The 11,457-nt window shown below is 42.2% G+C and overlaps 14 non-coding genes and 3 pseudogenes across 14 annotated transcripts; all 17 read left to right on the top strand.

Moving 5' to 3' along the window:
- The first annotated feature begins 273 nt into the window (after nt 1-273).
- Nucleotides 274-392, top strand: LOC113755712. Its single transcript, XR_003465724.1, has one exon. It is a non-coding gene; the product is annotated as a 5S ribosomal RNA (ribosomal RNA).
- A 414-nt stretch (nt 393-806) lies between these two features.
- Nucleotides 807-925, top strand: LOC113755718. The gene has a single exon (XR_003465729.1). It is a non-coding gene; the product is annotated as a 5S ribosomal RNA (ribosomal RNA).
- Nucleotides 926-1,344: 419 nt separating this feature from the next.
- LOC113755711 lies at nt 1,345-1,463 on the top strand. The gene has a single exon (XR_003465723.1). It is a non-coding gene; the product is annotated as a 5S ribosomal RNA (ribosomal RNA).
- Nucleotides 1,464-2,408: 945 nt separating this feature from the next.
- Nucleotides 2,409-2,527, top strand: LOC113755709. The gene has a single exon (XR_003465721.1). It is a non-coding gene; the product is annotated as a 5S ribosomal RNA (ribosomal RNA).
- Nucleotides 2,528-2,943: 416 nt separating this feature from the next.
- LOC113755710 lies at nt 2,944-3,062 on the top strand. Its single transcript, XR_003465722.1, has one exon. It is a non-coding gene; the product is annotated as a 5S ribosomal RNA (ribosomal RNA).
- Nucleotides 3,063-3,471: 409 nt separating this feature from the next.
- Nucleotides 3,472-3,590, top strand: LOC113755717. Its single transcript, XR_003465728.1, has one exon. It is a non-coding gene; the product is annotated as a 5S ribosomal RNA (ribosomal RNA).
- A 415-nt stretch (nt 3,591-4,005) lies between these two features.
- LOC113755714 lies at nt 4,006-4,124 on the top strand. Its single transcript, XR_003465726.1, has one exon. It is a non-coding gene; the product is annotated as a 5S ribosomal RNA (ribosomal RNA).
- A 418-nt stretch (nt 4,125-4,542) lies between these two features.
- LOC113755723 lies at nt 4,543-4,663 on the top strand (annotated as a pseudogene).
- A 420-nt stretch (nt 4,664-5,083) lies between these two features.
- On the top strand, nt 5,084-5,202 carry LOC113755726. The gene has a single exon (XR_003465734.1). It is a non-coding gene; the product is annotated as a 5S ribosomal RNA (ribosomal RNA).
- A 414-nt stretch (nt 5,203-5,616) lies between these two features.
- Nucleotides 5,617-5,735, top strand: LOC113755725. The gene has a single exon (XR_003465733.1). It is a non-coding gene; the product is annotated as a 5S ribosomal RNA (ribosomal RNA).
- Nucleotides 5,736-6,149: 414 nt separating this feature from the next.
- On the top strand, nt 6,150-6,268 carry LOC113755715. The gene has a single exon (XR_003465727.1). It is a non-coding gene; the product is annotated as a 5S ribosomal RNA (ribosomal RNA).
- A 415-nt stretch (nt 6,269-6,683) lies between these two features.
- Nucleotides 6,684-6,802, top strand: LOC113755713. The gene has a single exon (XR_003465725.1). It is a non-coding gene; the product is annotated as a 5S ribosomal RNA (ribosomal RNA).
- A 415-nt stretch (nt 6,803-7,217) lies between these two features.
- LOC113755719 lies at nt 7,218-7,335 on the top strand. Its single transcript, XR_003465730.1, has one exon. It is a non-coding gene; the product is annotated as a 5S ribosomal RNA (ribosomal RNA).
- Nucleotides 7,336-7,750: 415 nt separating this feature from the next.
- LOC113755724 lies at nt 7,751-7,869 on the top strand. Its single transcript, XR_003465732.1, has one exon. It is a non-coding gene; the product is annotated as a 5S ribosomal RNA (ribosomal RNA).
- A 939-nt stretch (nt 7,870-8,808) lies between these two features.
- Nucleotides 8,809-8,930, top strand: LOC113755720 (annotated as a pseudogene).
- A 1,470-nt stretch (nt 8,931-10,400) lies between these two features.
- Nucleotides 10,401-10,517, top strand: LOC113755722 (annotated as a pseudogene).
- Nucleotides 10,518-10,930: 413 nt separating this feature from the next.
- LOC113755721 lies at nt 10,931-11,049 on the top strand. Its single transcript, XR_003465731.1, has one exon. It is a non-coding gene; the product is annotated as a 5S ribosomal RNA (ribosomal RNA).
- The last annotated feature ends 408 nt before the right edge of the window (nt 11,050-11,457 follow it).

Below are 11,457 nucleotides of genomic sequence, written 5' to 3'. Positions count from 1 at the left end.
GTATTGCTCGATCAATGCCCGGATCGTCGCTCAAATTTGTCGGCGCAAATATATCACCGCAAGCGTGAATGATTGATTTCATGATAATTTAGAGTTGCGGGATGAGGGAAAAAACAGGGTGCAAATCAATAACAAAAAAAAATATAAAGTAAATAAATAAAAGGATAAGAGAAAAATGCTTAAATTGACGCTTAAAATGAATTTCGGTCTAGTAAACCCACACTGCTTCGCAGGACGGGGTAGTTTAAAAGAATAAAGCGAAAGGAACATGGCGGGTGCGATCATACCAGCACTAGTGCACCGGATCCCATCAGAACTCCGAAGTTAAGCGTGCTTGGGCGAGGGTAGTACTAGGATGGGTGACCCCCTGGGAAGTGCTCGTGTTTCACCCCTCTCTTTTTTGTTTCGAAATCCAAATTTCCTATTCGTTCTTTATCCTGTAGTAATTTAGCTCCGTCGGAACGATTACTTTATATTTTGCTTCTTGTCGAAGCATGAAGGCGGGTCTGAAGGCGCGAGACAAATCAGGAACGGTACGGCTCGATCAAAGCCCGGATCGTCGCTCAAATTTGTCGGCGCAAATGTATCACCGCAAGCGTGAAGGATTGATTTCATGATAATTTAGAGTTGCGGGATGAGGGAAAAAAATAAGGTGCAAATCAATAACAAAAAAAATATAAAGTAAATAAATAAAAGGATAAGAGGAAAATACTTGTATTGACGCTTAAAATGAATTTCGGTCTAGAAAAGCCACACTGCTTTTCAGGACTGGGTAGTTTAAAGGAATAAAGCGAAAGGAAAATGGCGCTTGCGATCATACCAGCTTTAATGCACCGGATCCCATCAGAACTCCGAAGTTAAGCGTGCTTAGGCGAGAGTAGTATTAGGATGGGTGACCCCCTGGGAAGTCCTCGTGTTGCACCCCTCTTTTTTTTGTTTCGAAATCCAAATTTCCTATTCGTTCTTCATCCTGTAGTGATTTAGCTCCGTCGGAACGATTGCTTTATATTTGCTTCTTGTCGAAGCTGATGAAGCGGGTCTGAAGGCGCAGACAAATCTCGAGGAACGGTACGGCTCGAATCAAAGCCCGGAATCGTCGCTCAAATTTGTCAGGCGCAAAATGATCACCGCAAGCGTGAAGGATTGATTTCATGATAATTTAGAGTTGCGGGATGAGGGAAAAAAATAAGGTGCAAATCAATAACAAAAAAAATATAAAGTAAATAAATAAAAGGATAAGAGGAAAATACTTGTATTGACGCTTAAAATGAATTTCGGTCTAGAAAAGCCACACTGCTTTTCAGGACTGGGTAGTTTAAAGGAATAAAGCGAAAGGAAAATGGCGGGTGCGATCATACCAGCTTTAATGCACCGGATCCCATCAGAACTCCGAAGTTAAGCGTGCTTAGGCGAGAGTAGTACTAGGATGGGTGACCCCCTGGGAAGTCCTCGTGTTGCACCCCTCTCTTTTTTGTTTCGAAATTCAAATTTCCTATTCGTTCTTTATCCTGTAGTAATTTAGCTCCGTCGGAACGATTGCTTTATATTTTGCTTCTTGTCGAAGCATGAAGGCGGGTCTGAAGGCGCGAGACAAATCAGGAACGGTACGGCACGATCAAAGCCCGGATCGTCGCTCAAATTTGTCGGCGCAAATGTATCACCGCAAGCGTGAAGGATTGATTTCATGATAATTTAGAGTTGCGGGATGAGGGAAAAAAATAAGGTGCAAATCAATAACAAAAAAAATATAAAGTAAATAAATAAAAGGATAAGAGGAAAATTCTTGTATTGACGCTTAAAATGAATTTCGGTCTAGAAAGAGCCACATGCTTTTCAGGAGGGTAGTTAAAGGAATAAAGCGAACGAAAAATGGCGGGTGGATCATACAGGGCTTAATGCACCGGATTCCCATCAGAACTCCGAGTTAAGCGTGCTTAGCCGAGGTAAGTTTACTAGGATCGGTGACCCCCTGGAAGTCCTCGTGTGCACCCCCTCTTTTTTTTTGTTCGAAATCCAATTTTCCTATTCGTTCTTTATCCTGTAGCTAATTTAGGCTCCGTCGGAACGATGCATTTATTTTTGCTTCTGTCGAAGCTGATGAAGCGGGTTGAGGCGCGAGACAAAAGCTAGGAACGGTATTGGCTCGCCAAAGCCCGGATCGGGCGCTCAAATTGTCGGCGCAAAGATCACCGCCAAGCGTGAAGAATTGATTTCATGATAATTTAGAGTTGCGGATTGAGGGAAAAAAATAGGGTGCAAATCAATAACAAAAAGAAATATAAAGTAAATAAATGAAAGGATAAGAGGAAAATGCTTGAATTGACGCTTAAAATTAATTTCGGTCTAGAAAAGCCACACTGCTTCGCAGGACGGGGTATTTTAAAAGAATAAAGCGAAAGGAACATGGCGGGTGCGATCATACCAGCACTAATGCACCGGATCCCATAAGAACTCCGAAGTTAAGCGTGCTTGGGCGAGAGTAGTACTAGGATGGGTGACCCCCTGGGAAGTCCTCGTGTTGCACCCCTATTTTTTTTGTTTCGAAATTCAAATTTCCTATTCGTTCTTTATCCTGTAGTAATTTAGCTCCGTCGGAACGATTGCTTTATATTTTGCTTCTTGTCGAAACACTGAAGGCGGGTCTGAAGGCGCGAGACAAATCAGGAACGGTATTGCTCGATCAAAGCCCGGATCGTCGCTCAAATTTGTCGGCGCAAATGTATCACCGCAAGCGTGAAGAATTGATTTCATGATAATTTAGAGTTGCGGGATGAGGGAAAAAAATAGGGTGCAAATGAATAACAAAAAGAAATATAAAGTAAATAAATAAAAGGATAAGAGGAAAATGCTTGAATTGACGCTTAAAATTAATTTCGGTCTAGAAAAGCCACACTGCTTCGCAGGACGGGGTATTTTAAAAGAATAAAGCGAAAGGAACATGGCGGGTTCGATCATACCAGCACTAATGCACCGGATCCCATCAGAACTCCGAAGTTAAGCGTGCTTGGGCGAGAGTAGTACTAGGATGGGTGACCCCCTGGGAAGTCCTCGTGTTGCACTCTCATTTTTGTTTCGAAATCCAAATTTCCTATTCGTTCCTTATCCTGTAGTAATTTAGCTCCGTCGGAACGATTGCTTTATATTTTGCTTCTTGTCGAAGCATGAAGGCGGGTCTGAAGGCGCGAGACAAATCAGACGGATGCTCGATCCAAGAGCCCGGATCGTCGCTCAAATTTTCGGCGCAACATGTATCACCGCAAGCGTGAATGATTGATTTCATGATAATTTAGAGTTGCGGGATGAGGGAAAAAAATAAGGTGCAAATCAATAACAAAAAAAATATAAAGTAAATAAATAAAAGGATAAGAGGAAAATGCTTGAATTGAAGCTTAAAATGAATTTCGGTCTAGAAAAACCACAATGTTTCGCAGCACGGGGTGGTTTAAAAGAATAAAGCGAAAGGAACATGGCGGGGGCGATCATACCAGCACTAATGCACCGGATCCCATCAGAACTCCGAAGTTAAGCGTGCTTGGGCGAGAGTAGTACTAGGATGCGTGACCCCCTGGGAAGTCCTCGAGTTGCACCCCTCTCTTTTTTGTTTCGAAATCGAAATTTCCTATTCGTTCTTTATCCTGTAGTAATTTAGCTCCGTCGGAAAGATTGCTTTATATTTTGCTTCTTGTCGAAGCATCAAGGCGGGTCTGAAGGCGCGATACAAATCAGTAACGGTACGGCTCGATCAAAGCTCGGATCGTCGCTCAAATTTGTCGGCGCAAATGTATCACCGCAAGCGTGAAGGATTGATTTCATGATAATTTAGAGTTGCGGGATGAGGGAAAAAAACAGGGTGCAAATCAATAACAAAAAAAAATATAAAGTAAATAAATAAAAGGATAATAGAAAAATGCTTGAATTGACGCTTAAAATGAATTTCGGTCTAGAAAAGCCACACTGCTTCGCAGGACTGGGTAGTTTAAAGGAATAAAGCGAAAGGAAAATGGCGGGTGCGATCATACCAGCATTAATGCACCGGATCCCATCAGGACTCCGAAGTTAAGCGTGCTTAGGCGAGAGTAGTACTAGAATGGGTGACCCCCTGGGAAGTCCTCGTGTTGCACCCCTCTCTTTATTGTTTCGAAATCCAAATTTCCTATTCGTTCCTTATCCTGTAGTAATTTAGCTCCGTCGGAACGATTGCTTTATATTTTGCTTCTTGTCGAAGCATTGAGCGCGGGTCTGAAGCGCGAGACAAATCAGAACGGTATTGCTCGATCAAAGCCCGTATCGTCGCTCAAATTTGTCGGCGCAAATGTATCACCGAAGGCCTGAAGGATGATTTCATGATAATTTAGGAGTTGCGGGATGAGGGGGAAAAAATAGGTGCAAATCAATAACAAAAAATATAAAGTAACATAAATAAAAAGGATAAGAGGAAAATGCTTGAATTTGAAGCTTAAAATGAATTTCGGTCTAGAAAAAACCCCACACTGCTTTTCAGGACTGGGTAGTTTTTAAAGGAATAAAGCGAAGGGAAAATGGCGGTGCGATCATACCAGCATTAATGCACCGGGATCCCATCAGAACTCCGAAAGTTAATGCGTGCTTAGCGAGAGTAGTACTAGGATGGGTGACCCCCTGGCGAGTCCTCGTGTTGCACCCCTCTTTTTGTTTTCGAAATCCAAATTCCTATTCGTTCTTTATCCTGTAGTAATTTAGCTCCGTCGGAACGATTGCTTTACATTTTGCTTCTCTGTCGAACATTGAAGCGGCTTCTGAAGGCGCGAGGACAACATCAGGAACGGTTATTGCTCGATCAAAGCCCGGATCGTCGCTCAAATTTGTCGGCGCAAATGTATCACCGCAAACCGTGAAGAATTGATTTCATGATAATTTAAGAGTTTGCGCGGATGAGGGAAAAAAAATAGGGTGCAAGATGAATAACAAAAGAATATAAGTAAATAAATAAAAAGGATAAGAGGAAAATGCTTGAATTGAAGCTTAAAATGAATTTCGGTCTAGAAAAGACACACTGTTTCGCAGCACGGGGTGGTTTAAAAGAATAAAGCGAAAGGAACATGGCGGGTGCGATCATACCAGCACTAATGCACCGGATCCCATCAGAACTCCGAAGTTAAGCGTGCTTGGGCGAGAGTAGTACTAGGATGGGTGACCCCCTGGAAAGTCCTCGAGTTGCACCCCTCTCTTTTTTGTTTCGAAATCGAAATTTCCTATTCGTTCTTTATCCTGTAGTAATTTAGCTCCGTCGGAACGATTGCTTTATATTTTGCTTCTTGTCGAAGCATGAAGGCGGGTCTGAAGGCGCGAGACAAATCAGGAACGGTACAGTTCGATCAAAGCCCGGATCGTCGCTCAAATTTGTGGGCGCAAATGTATCACCGCAAGCGTGAAGGATTGATTTCATGATAATTTAGAGTTGCGGGATGAGGGAAAAAAATAAGGTGCATATCAATAACAAAAAAAATGTAAAGTAAATAAATAAAAGGATAAGAGGAAAATGCTTGAATCGAAGCTTAAAATGAATTTCGGTCTAGAAAAGCCACACTGTTTCGCAGCACGGGGTGGTTTAAAAGAATAAAGCGAAAGGAACATGGCGGGTGCGATCATACCAGCACTAATGCACCGGATCCCATCAGAACTCCGAAGTTAAGCGTGTATGGGCGAGAATAGTACTAGGATGGGTGACCCCCTGGGAAGTCCGCGTGTTGCACCCCTCTCTTTTTTGTTTCGAAATCCAAATTTCCTATTCGTTCTTTATCCTGTAGTAATTTAGCTCCGTCGGAACGATTGCTTTATATTTTGCTTCTTGTCGAAGCATGAAGGCGGGTCTGAAGGCGCGAGACAAATCAGGAACGGTACGGCTCGATCAAAGCCCGGATCGTCGCTCAAATTTGTCGACGCAAAATGTATCACGCACAGCGTTTTGAAGATTGATTTCATGATAATATAAGTTGCGGGATGAGGGAAAAAATAAGGTGCAAATCAATAACAAAAAAAATATAAAGTAAATAAATAAAAAGATAAGAGGAAATGCTTGAATTGAAGCTTAAAATGAATTTCGGTCTAGAAAAGCCACACTGTTTCGCAGCACGGGGTGGTTTAAAAGAATAAAGCGAAAGGAACATGGCGGGGGCGATCATACCAGCACTAATGCACCGGATCCCATCAGAACTCCGAAGTTAAGCGTGCTTGGGCGAGAGTAGTACTAGGATGCGTGACCCCCTGGGAAGTCCTCGAGTTGCACCCCTCTCTTTTTTGTTTCGAAATCGAAATTTCCTATTCGTTCTTTATCCTGTAGTAATTTAGCTCCGTCGGAAAGATTGCTTTATATTTTGCTTCTTGTCGAAGCATCAAGGCGGGTCTGAAGGCGCGATACAAATCAGTAACGGTACGGCTCGATCAAAGCTCGGATCGTCGCTCAAATTTGTCGGCGCAAATGTATCACCGCAAGCGTGAAGGATTGATTTCATGATAATTTAGAGTTGCGGGATGAGGGAAAAAAACAGGGTGCAAATCAATAACAAAAAAAAATATAAAGTAAATAAATAAAAGGATAATAGAAAAATGCTTGAATTGACGCTTAAAATGAATTTCGGTCTAGAAAAGCCACACTGCTTCGCAGGACTGGGTAGTTTAAAGGAATAAAGCGAAAGGAAAATGGCGGGTGCGATCATACCAGCATTAATGCACCGGATCCCATCAGGACTCCGAAGTTAAGCGTGCTTAGGCGAGAGTAGTACTAGAATGGGTGACCCCCTGGGAAGTCCTCGTGTTGCACCCCTATTTTTTTTGTTTCGAAATCCAAATTTCCTATTCGTTCTTTATCCTGTAGTAATTTAGCTCCGTCGGAACGATTGCTTTATATTTTGCTTCTTGTCGAAACATGAAGGCGGGTCTGAAGGCGCGAGACAAATCAGTAACGGTACGGCTCGATCATAAGCCCGGATCGTCGCTCAAATTGTCGGCGGAAATGTATCACCGCAAGCGTGAAGGATTGATTTCATGATAATTTAGAGTTGCGGGATGAGGGAAAAAAATAGGGTGCAAATCAATAACAAAAAAAAATATAAAGTAAATAAATAAAAGGATAAGAGGAAAATGCTTGAATTGAAGCTTAAAATGAATTTCGGTCTAGAAAAGCCACACTGTTTCGCAGCACGGGGTGGTTTAAAAGAATAAAGCGAAAGGAACATGGCGGCGGCGATCATACCAGCACTAATGCACCGGATCCCATTAGAACTCCGAAGTTAAGCGTGCTTGGGCGAGAGTAGTACTAGGATGGGTGACTCCCTGGGAAGTCCTCGAGTTCCACCCCTCTCTTTTTTGTTTCGAAATCGAAATTTCCTATTCGTTCTTTATCCTGTAGTAATTTAGCTCCGTCGGAACGATTGCTTTATATTTTGTTTCGTGTCGAAGCATGAAGGCGGGTCTGAAGGCGCCAGAGAAATCAGTAACGGTACGGCTCGATCAAAGCCCGGATCGTCGCTCAAATTTGTCGGCGCAAATATATCACCGCAAGCGTGAAGGATTGATTTCATGATAATTTAGAGTTGCGGGATGAGGGAAAAAACAGGGTGCAAATCAATAACAAAAAAAAATATTAAATAAATAAATAAAAGGATAAGAGAAAAATGCTTGAATTGACGCTTAAAATGAATTTCGGTCTAGAAAAGCCACACTGTTTCGCAGGACGGGGTAGTTTAAAAGAATAAAGCGAAAGGAACATGGCGGGTGTGATCATACCAGCACTAGTGCACCGGATCCCATCAGAACTCCGAAGTTAAGCGTGCTTGGGCGAGAGTAGTACTAGGATGGGTGACCCCCTGGGAAGTCCTCGTGTTGCACCCCTCGCTTTTTTGTTTCGAAATCCAAATTTCCTATTCGTTCTTTATCCTGTAGTAATTTAGCTCCGTCGGAACGATTGCTTTATATTTTGCTTCTTGTCGAAGCATGAAGGCGGGTCTGAAGGCGCGAGACAAATCAGGAACGGTACGGCTCGATCAAAGCCCGTATCGTCGCTCAAATTTGTCGGCGCAAATGTATCACCGAAAGCGTGAAGGATTGATTTTCATAGAATTTAGAGTTGCGATGAGGAAAAAATAAGTGCAAATCAATAACAAAAAAATATCAAAGTAAATAAATAAAAGGATAAGAGGAAAGATGCTTGTATTGACGCTTAAAATGAATTTCGTCTAGAAAAGGACACTGCTTTTCAGGACTGGTAGTAAAGGAATAAAGCGAAAGGAAAATGGCGTCGATCATACCAGCGATTAATGCACCGGATCCATCAGAACTCCGAAGTAAGCGTGCGTAGCGAGAGTAGTACTAGATGGGGGTGTACCCGCCTGAGAATCCTCGGTGTTGCAACCCCTCTTTCTTTTTGTTTCGAAAATCCAAATTTCCTATTCGTTCTTTATCCTGTAGTAATTTAGCTCCGTCGGAAAGATTGCTTTATATTTTGCTTCTTGTCGAAGCATGAAGGCGGGTCTGAAGGCGCGAGACAAATCAGGAACGGTACGGTTCGATCAAAGCCCGGATCGTCGCTCAAATTTGTCGGCGCAAATGTATCACCGCAAGCGTGAAGGATTGATTTCATGATAATTTAGAGTTGCGGAATGAGGGAAAAAAATAAGGTGCATATCAATAACAAAAAAAATGTAAATTAAATAAATAAAAGGATAAGAGGAAAATGCTTGAATCGAAGCTTAAAACGAATTTCGGTCTAGAAAAGCCACACTGTTTCGCAGCACGGGGTGGTTTAAAAGAATAAAGCGAAAGGAACATGGCGGGTGCGATCATACCGGCACTAATGCACCGAATCCCATCAGAACTCCGATGTTAAGCGTGTTTGGGCGAGCATAGTACTAGGCAATAGGTGTGACCCCCTGGGAAGTCTCGTGTTGCACCCTCTTTTTTTTGTTTCGAAATCCAAATTTCCTATTCGTTCTTTATCCTGTAGTAATTTAGCTCCGTCCGAACGATTGCTTTATATTTTGCTCCTTGTCGAAGCATGAAGGCGGGTCTGAAGGCGCGAGACAAATCAGGAACGGTATTGCTCGATCAAAGCCCGGATCGTCGCTCAAATTTGTGGGCGCAAATGTATCACCGCAAGCGTGAAGGATTGATTTCATGATAATTTAGAGTTGCGGGATGAGGGAAAAAAACAGGGTGCAAATCAAGAACAAAAAAAAACATAAAGTAAATAAATAAAAGGATAAGAGAAAAATGCTTGAATTGACGTTTAAAATGAATTTCGGTCTAGAAAAGACACACTGCTTCGCAGGACGGGGTATTTTAAAAGAATAAAGCGAAAGGAAATGGCGGTGCGATTCATACCAGCATTAATGCACCGGATCCCTATCGAACTCCGAAGTTAAGCGTGCTTAGGCGAGAAGTTAGGTACTAACATGGTGACCCACTGGAAAGTACCTCGTGTTGCACCCCTCTTTTTTTTCTTTCGAAATCCAAATTTCCTATTCGTTTTTTGTCCTGTAGTAATTTAGCTCCGTCGGAACGATTGCTTTATATTTTGCTTCTTGTCGAAGCATGAAGGCGGGTCTGAAGGCGCGAGACAAATCAGTAACGGTACGGCTCGATCAAAGCCCGGATCGTCGCTCAAATTTGTGGGCGTAAATTTATCACCGCAAGCGTGAAGGATTGATTTCATGATAATTTAGAGTTGCGGTATGAGGGAAAAAAACAGGGTGCAAATCAAGAACAAAAAAAAACATAAAGTAAATAAATAAAAGGATAAGAGAAAAATGCTTGAATTGACGTTTAAAATGAATTTCGGTCTAGAAAAGCCACACTGCTTCGCAGGACTGGGTAGTTTAAAGGAATAAAGCGAAAGGAAAATGGCGGTCGCGATCAGACCAGCATTCAATGCACCCGATCCCATTCAAACTCGAGTTAAGCGTCTAGGCGAGAGTAGGTACTAGAATGGTGACCCCCTGGGAAGTCCTCGTGTTGCACCCTCTTTTTTTTGTTTCGAAATCGAAAATTTCCATTTCGTTCTTTATCCTGTGTAATTTAGCTCCGTCGGAACGATTGCTTATATTTTGCTCCTTGTCAAGCATGAAGGCGGTCTGAAGGCGCGATTACAATCAGGAACGGTTATGCTCGATCAAAGCCCGGATCCGTCGCTCAAAAAATTTGTCGGCGCAAATTATTCACCGCCAAGCGTGAAGGATTGATTTTCATGATAATTTAGAGTTGCGCGTGAGGAAAAAAATAGGTGCAAAACAATAACAAAAAATATAAGTTTAAAAAATAAAAGGATAAGAGAAAAATGCTTGAATTAGTTTAAAATGAATTTCGGTCTAGAAAGCACACTGCTTCGCAGGACTGGGTATTTAAAGAATAAAGCGAAAGGAAAATGCGGTTGCGATATACCAGCATTAAATGCACCGGATCCCATCAAACTCCGAAGTTAAGGGCTTTAGGCGAGAGTAGTACTAGGATGGGTGACCCCCTGAGAAGTCCTCGTGTTGCACCCCTCTTTTTTTTGTTTCGAAATCCAAATTTCCTATTCGTTCTTTATCCTGTAGTAATTTAGCTCCGTCGGAACGATTGCTTTGTATTTTGCTTCTTGTCGAAGCATGAAGCGGGTCTGAAGGCGCGAGACAAATCAGGAACGGTATTGCTCGATCAAAGCCCGGATCGTCGCTCAAATTTGTCGGCGCAAATGTATCACCGCAAGCGTGAAGGATTGATTTCATGATAATTTAGAGTTGCGGGATGAGCGAAAAAAATAAGGTGCAAATCAATAACAAAAAAAATATAAAGTAAATAAATAAAAGGATAAGAGGAAAATGCTTGTATTGACGCTTAAAATGAATTTCGGTCTAGAAAAGCCACACTGCTTTTCAGAACTGGGTAGTTTAAAGGAATAAAGCGAAAGGAAAATGGCGGGTGTGATCATACCAGCATTAATGCACCGGATCCCATCAGAACTCCGAAGTTAAGCGTGCTTGGGCGAGAGTAGTACTAGGATGGGTGACCCCCTGGGAAGTCCTCGTGTTGCACCCCTCTTTTTTTTGTTTCGAAATCCAAATTTCCTATTCGTTTTTATCCTGTAGTAATTTAGCTCCGTCGGAACGATTGCTTTATATTTTTGCTTCTTGTCGAAGCATGAAGGCGGGTCTGAAGGCGCGAGACAAATCAGGAACGGTACGGCTCGATCAAAGCCCGGATCGTCGCTCAAATTTGTGGGCGCAAATGTATCACCGCAAGCGTGAAGGATTGATTTCATGATAATTTAGAGTTGCGGGATGAGGGAAAAAAATAAGGTGCAAATCAATAACAAAAAAAATATAAAGTAAATAAATAAAAGGATAAGAGGAAAATGCTTGTATTGACGCTTAAAATGAATTTCGGTCTAGAAAAGTCACACTGCTTTTCAGGACTGGGTAGTTTAAAGGAATAAAGCGAAAGGAA

This window comes from Coffea eugenioides, unplaced genomic scaffold, assembly GCF_003713205.1.
Source record: "Coffea eugenioides isolate CCC68of unplaced genomic scaffold, Ceug_1.0 ScVebR1_1662;HRSCAF=2550, whole genome shotgun sequence".
NCBI lineage: Eukaryota > Viridiplantae > Streptophyta > Magnoliopsida > Gentianales > Rubiaceae > Coffea > Coffea eugenioides.
Note: the sequence above shows the minus strand (reverse complement) of the source record. Positions and strands in the feature narration are given on the sequence as shown.